This window comes from Malaclemys terrapin, chromosome 4 (genome assembly GCF_027887155.1).
Source record: "Malaclemys terrapin pileata isolate rMalTer1 chromosome 4, rMalTer1.hap1, whole genome shotgun sequence".
Classification (NCBI taxonomy): domain Eukaryota; kingdom Metazoa; phylum Chordata; order Testudines; family Emydidae; genus Malaclemys; species Malaclemys terrapin.
In genome coordinates, this window is record NC_071508.1 from 56,628,041 (window position 1) to 56,636,328 (window position 8,288).

Consider the following 8,288-nt stretch of genomic DNA (forward strand, 5'->3'; position numbering starts at 1 on the left):
TCCCTCTTCACTTGCAAGATGAGTATTTCAGATATGTATGTAATTTGGATGAAAATGTCATGTAATGTGGTTCTACCATACAACTTTCTGTACTGACAAGCCACAACAGGACATGCATTTGTAGGTTACTGGTGAATTGTGAGGTATAAAATCTTTGGACCCTTTGCCTACAGCCCTCCCCCCCAAAAATGCACAAATAGCCCACTAACACATATACTGGCATGCTTTATTCAGCTTATTACATTTCAATTTTTATTTCTTTAAATAAAATTTCAATCTTTTGGGGGGTAGGGAGTTATACAATATATCATTCTACAATGGAAAGTCTTCACAGAAGAAGGGTAAAATAAATCAGAGAAAGAACCCTGGCTGCCTCACTCTACTGCATGAGCAAATTTTGTCTATTTGTGGGCCTGGATTAACCAAACCTAACCCTGTTAAACCTCTGCCCCCCAGTTATATCCTTTCCCAGACAGACACTTATTCCCACCTGAACTGGACTGTCCTCTTCTCCTCAAATCTCAAGATCCTCCTCCCTTCCTCCACAGAAAAGAACCTTGCTTCTCAGGAGCAGACTGTCGAATGGAAGCAACTCAGGCAATATTTCAAAACTCTGTCTTCATAATCATAGTTCCCCTTAATTTATCAAATGCATATGTGCCGAATTAATATAATTAACACACAGAGATACTATCACTGATTCCTGGACCTCTCTCCACTCAAACCCCCATCACTGGCTTCTGAGTCTCCTCTCCATCACTGATACCTAGTTTCCAAACAGCCTCTCTCAGACCCACTTCCACAAGGGAGCAGGAGTGAAGGCACCAGCAGGAGTTCCTTCTCCCCAATCCCCATAGAGGGCCTGAAGGTCAGGACAGGGGAAGGGAGCTGTGAGATTCCTCTCTTTTTCAGTTCCACAAACCTAAGGAAGAGGCAGCCAGCCCACCAGGTGGCTAGTCTCTCTGTTCCCCTCAAAAAGGCAATGGATGTACTTTCCTTTGCCTGGAACTGCAGCAGGTTCTCTTTCTTTCTCACATGCCTGAAACCAGGAGTGGGCAGAGAGCAGTGATGAAAAGTGGTTACAGGCCTTGACTATCTGAACCAACTGATCAGGGCCCAACTTGCTCTGCTTGTCTAAGCACTCTGATACTATAGTGGTGGGCAGCATATTACCTAGACAGATGCACAAGACAGATAGATGGAGTGAAGTTATAGTGGACAGGAAGAGTAAGATATTCTTATACTGTATTTTCTCAGGTTTTAGAGTAGCAGCTGTGTTAGTCTGTATCTGCAAAAAGAACAGGAGTACTTGTGGCACCTTAGAGACTAACAAATTTATTAGAGCATAAGCTTTCGTGGACTACAGCCCACTTCTTTGGATGCATATATGCATATAGTCCACGAAAGCTTATGCTCTAATAAATTTGTTAGTCTCTAAGGTGCCACAAGTACTCCTGTTTTTTGTGTGTATTTTCTAAGTCACTCAGCCCCTGCTCTCTATCAGCAGCTGCTGGGTTAGCAGAGACACCTTCCCTGGGAATCTGGGGCTTCATATGTAGAGGATATGACCCTAGAAAGTAGAAGCTACCACCTCTTTGGACCAATTTTCCCCACCAGCTCCCTAATTCCCATTCCCACTAGCTGCTAGCTGGTTCAGGTGTTCTGCAATATTAGCTGAAAAGTGACTAGTACTAGCAGGTTGGCAAGAGGCAGAGAGTCCAGTGGCCCCAACCCATGGCACCAGTTGCCTCCTGCAGTGACAGTATACTGGACCACTTTCTCTCCCCAATCTCCTCAAATCCTTGGATCTATGGATCCAGCCACTGAGTAGCCATTGGTCCCCTCTCTGCTTGGTGCCTGGGACTGGGACTTAGGCTATCACTGACCACTCCTAAAAAAAAAAAAAAAAAAAAAAAAAAAAAAAAGACAAAATGAAAGGTAATGAGACATACAGATACATGCAGACACCACAGAATTTTAGGAAGTTTCCTAGAAGGGATACTATCATCGCCTATAAGTTAGCTCTAAAAGCAATTAAATAAAGTGGTAAGCTTAGCTACTATATCACAGCCCCCAATTAAAAACAATTATTGTGAATACAGATCCACAGCCTTAGGTATCAGTGCATGAGTGTTACCTGTATTTTTTATACTAAGTATGATTGTTTTTAATGATAGAGTTATAACAACTATAACTCTGGGCATTACATTATATATTCTTTCTTTCTTGATTTACAATGTATCTGATAAAACAATAATTGACAAGTTGCTATGAAATGCGATATTAACAAAAGATACCTCTGCCCTAGGGGCAAGCATGAGAAGATGTTTAAACTGAAAGGAAGAAGTTAGTTCTGTCTACATATGAAGTTATAAATAAAATATGCAATGGTCCAAATTCCTTCTACGTATGATCAACAACCGTGAATCATCACGCACACTGAAAGGACATAGATAATGCCACGAATGAAGATACATGCAAGTCCAATAGATCAGAATAATGCCCTTAGATACTGGAATGAAAATTGGAGTTCCCTATAGTACGTCGTTTACTTTTTCTAATGTATTGGATTGTTTCTTACTTTGTGTCACTCAATACTCAGCTGCATTTTGCAGGCTGTATTTTGTCATTTCCATTCATCTAGGTGGCCTAATTATAAAGCCTAATAAATATATTGATTTACAGTTACAGGATATTTATTATTAGGGTACTAATAGATGCAAGGTCAACATTATCAAGGATTTAAAGAATGATCAACTAGTGTAGTGTCCTAAAAATAGCCACTAATGAAAGACTCAAATTTCAGAGAAAAATAGAAGTGAAGTAAATCATAATGTTTGTAACTGGATCTGAATGTTAAAACAATTAAGAGATGTTTGCCATATTCTCTTGAAACTAGATGTAGTGAGCTTTCACTTACAGTATACACAACACCTACCAATGTCAAACATAAATGAAGTAACTATTTGCAGGAACTCTGTCTATATTCAAAACAAAAATGCTTCTTCTAAGTAGCATGCAGCATAAACTAATGTAGGTGTCTATTCTCTCCATGTGTACTCAGTGGCACAGGAATTTTTCACCATTTGAAACCAGGATATTTTTTAGAAGCTTGAAATCTAACTCATTAATGCACATTTATATTATTAACATGATTGCTGGCCTAAACTTTCATGACCTTGATCTGAATTCTCATTTACATAATATATTATTGCAAGATATTATGTTTACATATTTCTATCCGAAAAAATGCTTAACATGCATATTTTTAATCACAACAAGAAGTATTTTAAAAATTTTAATTTACCAAGGAAATGTAACTATCAATAGCTTCAGCATAGACTTAAATTGAAATTTGAAATATCAGAAACCTCAAATACTGTTTTTTAAAAAATATTTACTTAGAATTTTAATATACTTTAATTTGCTGAGTGGGGAGACTATTTTCAATAAATATTGAAGAATTACAACAGCTAAGTTAGTTGTAACTTATCAGCATTCATTTACCCTTACTGGCATTAAAAGCAAACGTACTATATAAAGAAATGGTTCCGGAAATGTCTTATAAAAGACAGGTTCCAGAGACAAGTAGGTAATCCATCAAAATGAGCAACTCTGGTGCAGACACTGTTAAAAGAGTACATGCAAGGAAGAAGACCATACAACTGTGTGCTAAATAAAATGAGCTCATTTTAAACATATTTGTCTATAAACATTTCAGGGTTTTAACTAATTATCTCAGACAGCACAATACAGTTACCGACGATTCTGAATCAGGGTTGCATTTCATTACTGATTACCTACCTTTCTTTAGAAAACTTCTATCTAACCAGCACAGACTTTTCTTTACCATACTTGTCTGTTCCCAAAACGGTATGCAAGAAGAACGGGTCTTGCTACACCCATTTTTTTTTTAGACAGTCAATTTAATGGAAAAAGATCTACCCAAGTTAGTTAAGTATCACAACAATGAGGTACTGTACCTTTAAGGAGGAAAAATGGTTCCGTTCTGGTTCACAGCTGAAGGAGACAGCTTATTCTTGGTTACATAGATTACTTACCTAAAACTGAGTTATTCCTCTTTTTCCCCTCAGGCGAGCCTCTCTCTCACTCTTGGGAGCTTTTACCATTTAAGGTCAATGTTACATCTGGCTCTATTAACTAAGCTGAAGCAGTTTCTAACTCAGAGACCCAAGACAGTCAGCAGACTAACATTAGAAGAGAGTTTCAATTTAAAGTAACTCTTCAGAAAGCTCCCTTCTTCTGACTCTGAGAGAGTGGTAGAATAAAAGGCTTTCCCTATTCTGGCATAAGCCTCTGAGAACAAAAAGACGCAGATACCCCATTAGCATTCTCTGAGTTCACTGCACATGAGGATCTACTTTCTCATTTTTGAATAACTGATTAAAAATGGGCAAGTGGGAAGAACAGATGAAATACGATTTTCATCGTAATGTGTTAACCCTTACTGTGAAATTGTACAGAAATAAATGTAATTATTTGGAGAAGTTTTTCCTTTGGTTGGTCAGAGGCAGCCTAAATTAAATGACCCACTCAAAAGGCATGTGAACTTGTAAAGAACATTGGCCTCTTTCCAATATTGGGCCCTATTCTCCCCTCACAGAGTATGAGTAACGCCCATTAAAGTCAAAGGGGATTGCTCACATCCTGTAGGGGGAGAATTCTGCGATTACAACAAGATAATAAATAGTTTTCTTTTCAATGTTTATATATATTTAAAAATCCTAACTGTGATATAAAAATTAGGAGCTCAACAGTTGGCTATTTTATATTACAGTAGCACCCAGATCAGGACCCCATGATATGAGGTGCTATACAAAAATAAAATGGGGGCAAGATGCATAGAACACAACAGAGGAGCAGGTGGTGAGTGGGGAGATAAGTGTGACAGAAATAACAGCACAAGATTGTACATACTAGCTTGCTGTAAAATTTTAAGACTGTATAATTGGAGTTGGTTTAAGTGAACAAGATATAATAATGAATCACTATTAGGCCACCTTCCTAGCCATTATCATGCAGCAGATGACCATGAGTATCATGGCAGAAGTGGGTCATAAAAAAGGGATTTGAAGGAAGACAAGGGCCTTTGTGAATTTTCCCCATGCTGTACTCTGGCTTTTCTGACCCTGTCCATATCCTAAGCCCCTACAAACATCTAATTACAAATCCACGAGGTCATCCAATATATCCCTTGCTAGTGTATGTTTCTTATGGTACAGTGGTTTTCAACCTTTTCCATACTGGGACTTCCTGTCTACACAGGACCCTAGTCCCATTTAGCAATATGGGAAGGGGAGTGTGGTTGTGAGCCCTTGACATTTGTTGGGCAATGACCCCCAGGATGAGAACATATGCTATAGTACATTCTATATTGCTTGTAAGTTTAGTTCTAAATTAGTCAAGTGATGAGGCTTCCCGCCAGTGGCGTTGGAACAGTTTTTATAGTGGTGGTGCTGTAAGCCATTGAACAAAACTATAAACCCTGTATGTGATGGAAACCACTTCAAGCCAGCGGGCGCTGCTGCACCCCCCAGCACCCCTAGTTCCAGCACCCCTGCTTCCTCAGACTATTCCCTAATATTTAGCCTAAACTTACATTGGCTTAATTTCATACCACTCCATTGTCATCCTCAGAATAAAGTCACTCTATAAGTACAAAATATTGTTATTACTCCTAATTATATCCCATCAACCATATCAACTTATTTCTCTCCCTCCTTACTGTTCACATCCTTTAGTTACTCAATTTTTTAAACATTCAAAAACAGATTCCTTGGAATAAAAAAAATATCCAGGCCTAGTTTGTGCCAGAGCAGACCTAGACTTTTCAGTGGACATTATATTATTCTGTATCTCAGGAACATTTTCTGCTTAATACTATGTTGATTTAGGGCAAAATTTCTACACCTGCTCAATAGTGCTCTGAAAGACATAAAACATGTCGGGCCAGTCACTATATCACTATTCTAGCTCTAGTCTTTGAGTCTGACCGAAAGTTCATTGAAGTTAATGGGAGTTTTTCCATTGACTTCAACAGGCTTTGGATTAGGCCCTAAATCCTTTGGGCTCCTGGATGGCTCTCAACCAATCTTTTCTTGCTCTCCCTTGGATAACTATTTTGTTACCCACAAATGCAAGTGAGGTATGGTGTTGTTTTCTCCATAAACATAATTTTACATACAGGTTTTCTTCAAGGAACAGTGATTCCAGCCTCTCTGGAATATTTGAGGGAAAATATCTGACCATACCCAGCAACCTGGGTGAACCTGTTATGTCTTATCTCTCTGGATTACTCTACTCAGAATGTTCTCATAGTAGCCTTTTCAGCAGCAATAATAATGTAATTAACACTAATTTATTCTCCATTAATATCACCAAATGCTTCATTAGTCTTATTCTGAGATATTTCATTGGCTTGTTCAGTGCTTCTTCATGTGTGGGGCCTGACCTGTAAGTGAGTCATTATGTGCTCATTCCAATTGGTGCCCTGGAAGATAAGGATTCAGTGACCCATGACTCTGCCATTATGGAAGCTTTGGAGTGTGACCAAGTGCAGCAGGTTTAAACAAAACAAAAAGCTAAAAAACAGGTACTTCTTTATAAAGTCAAGGGTTGTCAATTTAAGATTTGTATGCCTTATTTGAGGAGATGGAACATGAACACTGATAGCTCACATTTCATCCCAATGCAAGGTGCCTATAGAGATGAAAAGCTTAGAGCTAACTGTCTGAATTTATTAACAAGGGTAAAATCCTGGCTCTGGAGTATGTCAGTGTGAGTTGCACCATAGACCTCAGTACAGCCAGGATTTCACCCAAGGTTTTTACTTTATGGAAGCAACTCTAGGCACAAAATTATTTTCTGACCAACAATGACTGCATAATCTGGTATAATTACTGATACATTTGAGTCTTAAATTTGTCACTACAGTGATCTGCTGTTTGAAAAAACTAAACTTACTGGGAGATGGGAAGAGGGAACAGTAGAAAGCAATTATATAAATTCATCTGAACATTTGATTTACTTGTGTAGAGATGGAAATTCCTCAGTAAAGTCTGAAAGAAACAGTTCTTAGGAAAAGTTACAAATAAATTCTTATACTATTTTCAAGAGTCTAAGAATAAGTATCCTGGGATTGTATGAAATATTAAATATGCTACTTACTACCTTTTGGCTCGACCTATCTTTCTGAATCTTTTCTGTGTAATGCCTAGGGTAAAAAAAACCCCAGACATAAAAACTGTTTACATCTTGTGAAACACTTGATCCTATGTTTTGCAAGCACAGAACCGAGAATAGAGAAATCTTTCTACTGCAAACAAGCTCAAGTATTGCAGTAGTGTAAAATTCCGATGTTAAATTGGGATTCTATTAAATGAATTTTAGAATTTGATGTTAGCAATATCTGTTCCCCAGGGACCACTTATAAAGTTCTAGGACCTTTGCCTTACCATGGCTACTTGCATGTCCTTGGACATCAAAAATACTCCAGATGTATTCCTATAGCTTTAGTACCTCTGGTCCCTTTTTTTTTTTTACATTCTCAATGAGACTGCCAATCCCCATTAATATTTTGGTGATTGGAACTGCTCCAGAAATTGTCCTATTCTTGTTTTTTCTAAGTTCTTCTTTCTTATTAGGAGAGTTCACTTTCTTTCAAACATCATACTATGCTTTACTTGAGTGTAACAAAAATCAGGATAGCTAAGGGCTAGTCACTTCAAACAATATAAATGACATAGCAGTAAAAAAAAAAAAAACTGGCACTTCACTGAGATACACATTGGAGTCCATAACTAAAACCATATACAAGAGTCACAGGAATTGTGTGTACCTGGAAGACATACAGAGGTCCTTCAGGTGTCAGAGAGGACTTCTTAATAATTCTAGTATATCTAAGTATATAAAACGGGGAGAGAGTCTGTAAAGGCCAGTGTAAAACAATATTGTGTCAGAAAACAGTTGGGAAAGCCATGAGCAGCATAAAGAAAGGCCAGGGACAGTCAAATATCCACTAACAGTATAGAGGAAAGCAAGGGATAATCAGGCATAGAAAGCACAAAAAGAGCAGAGACAGTCCAAAGGGCGTAAACAGTATAAAGGAGAATGGAAGAACGTTTTATGGGTTCAGAAATCAAGGACAGTAATTCAGGAAAAGTACAAAAAGTTAGAACATCATGTAGGAAGGCCAAGGACAGCCAATGACCCAGACTGTTTAAGAGTGTCAGCTTCAGCCCACAAAAAGACACAAACAATAGGGAGAT

The 8,288-nt window shown here is 38.1% G+C and overlaps 1 protein-coding gene across 6 annotated transcripts in view; it reads right to left on the minus strand.

Annotated features, from left to right (window-relative positions):
• Positions 1 to 4,375, minus strand: part of IRAG1 (inositol 1,4,5-triphosphate receptor associated 1) — a 129,958-nt gene extending 125,583 nt beyond the window's left edge. For 5 of the 6 annotated variants that reach the window (XM_054027398.1, XM_054027395.1, XM_054027394.1 and 2 more), the window contains exon 1: positions 3,984 to 4,072. The gene's annotated coding sequence lies outside the window, so the exon portion shown is untranslated. Of the gene's footprint in view, positions 1 to 3,983 lie in introns of all 6 variants that reach the window. The other variant, XM_054027393.1, reaches the window with a different exon arrangement.
• Between the last annotated feature and the right edge of the window lie 3,913 nt (positions 4,376 to 8,288).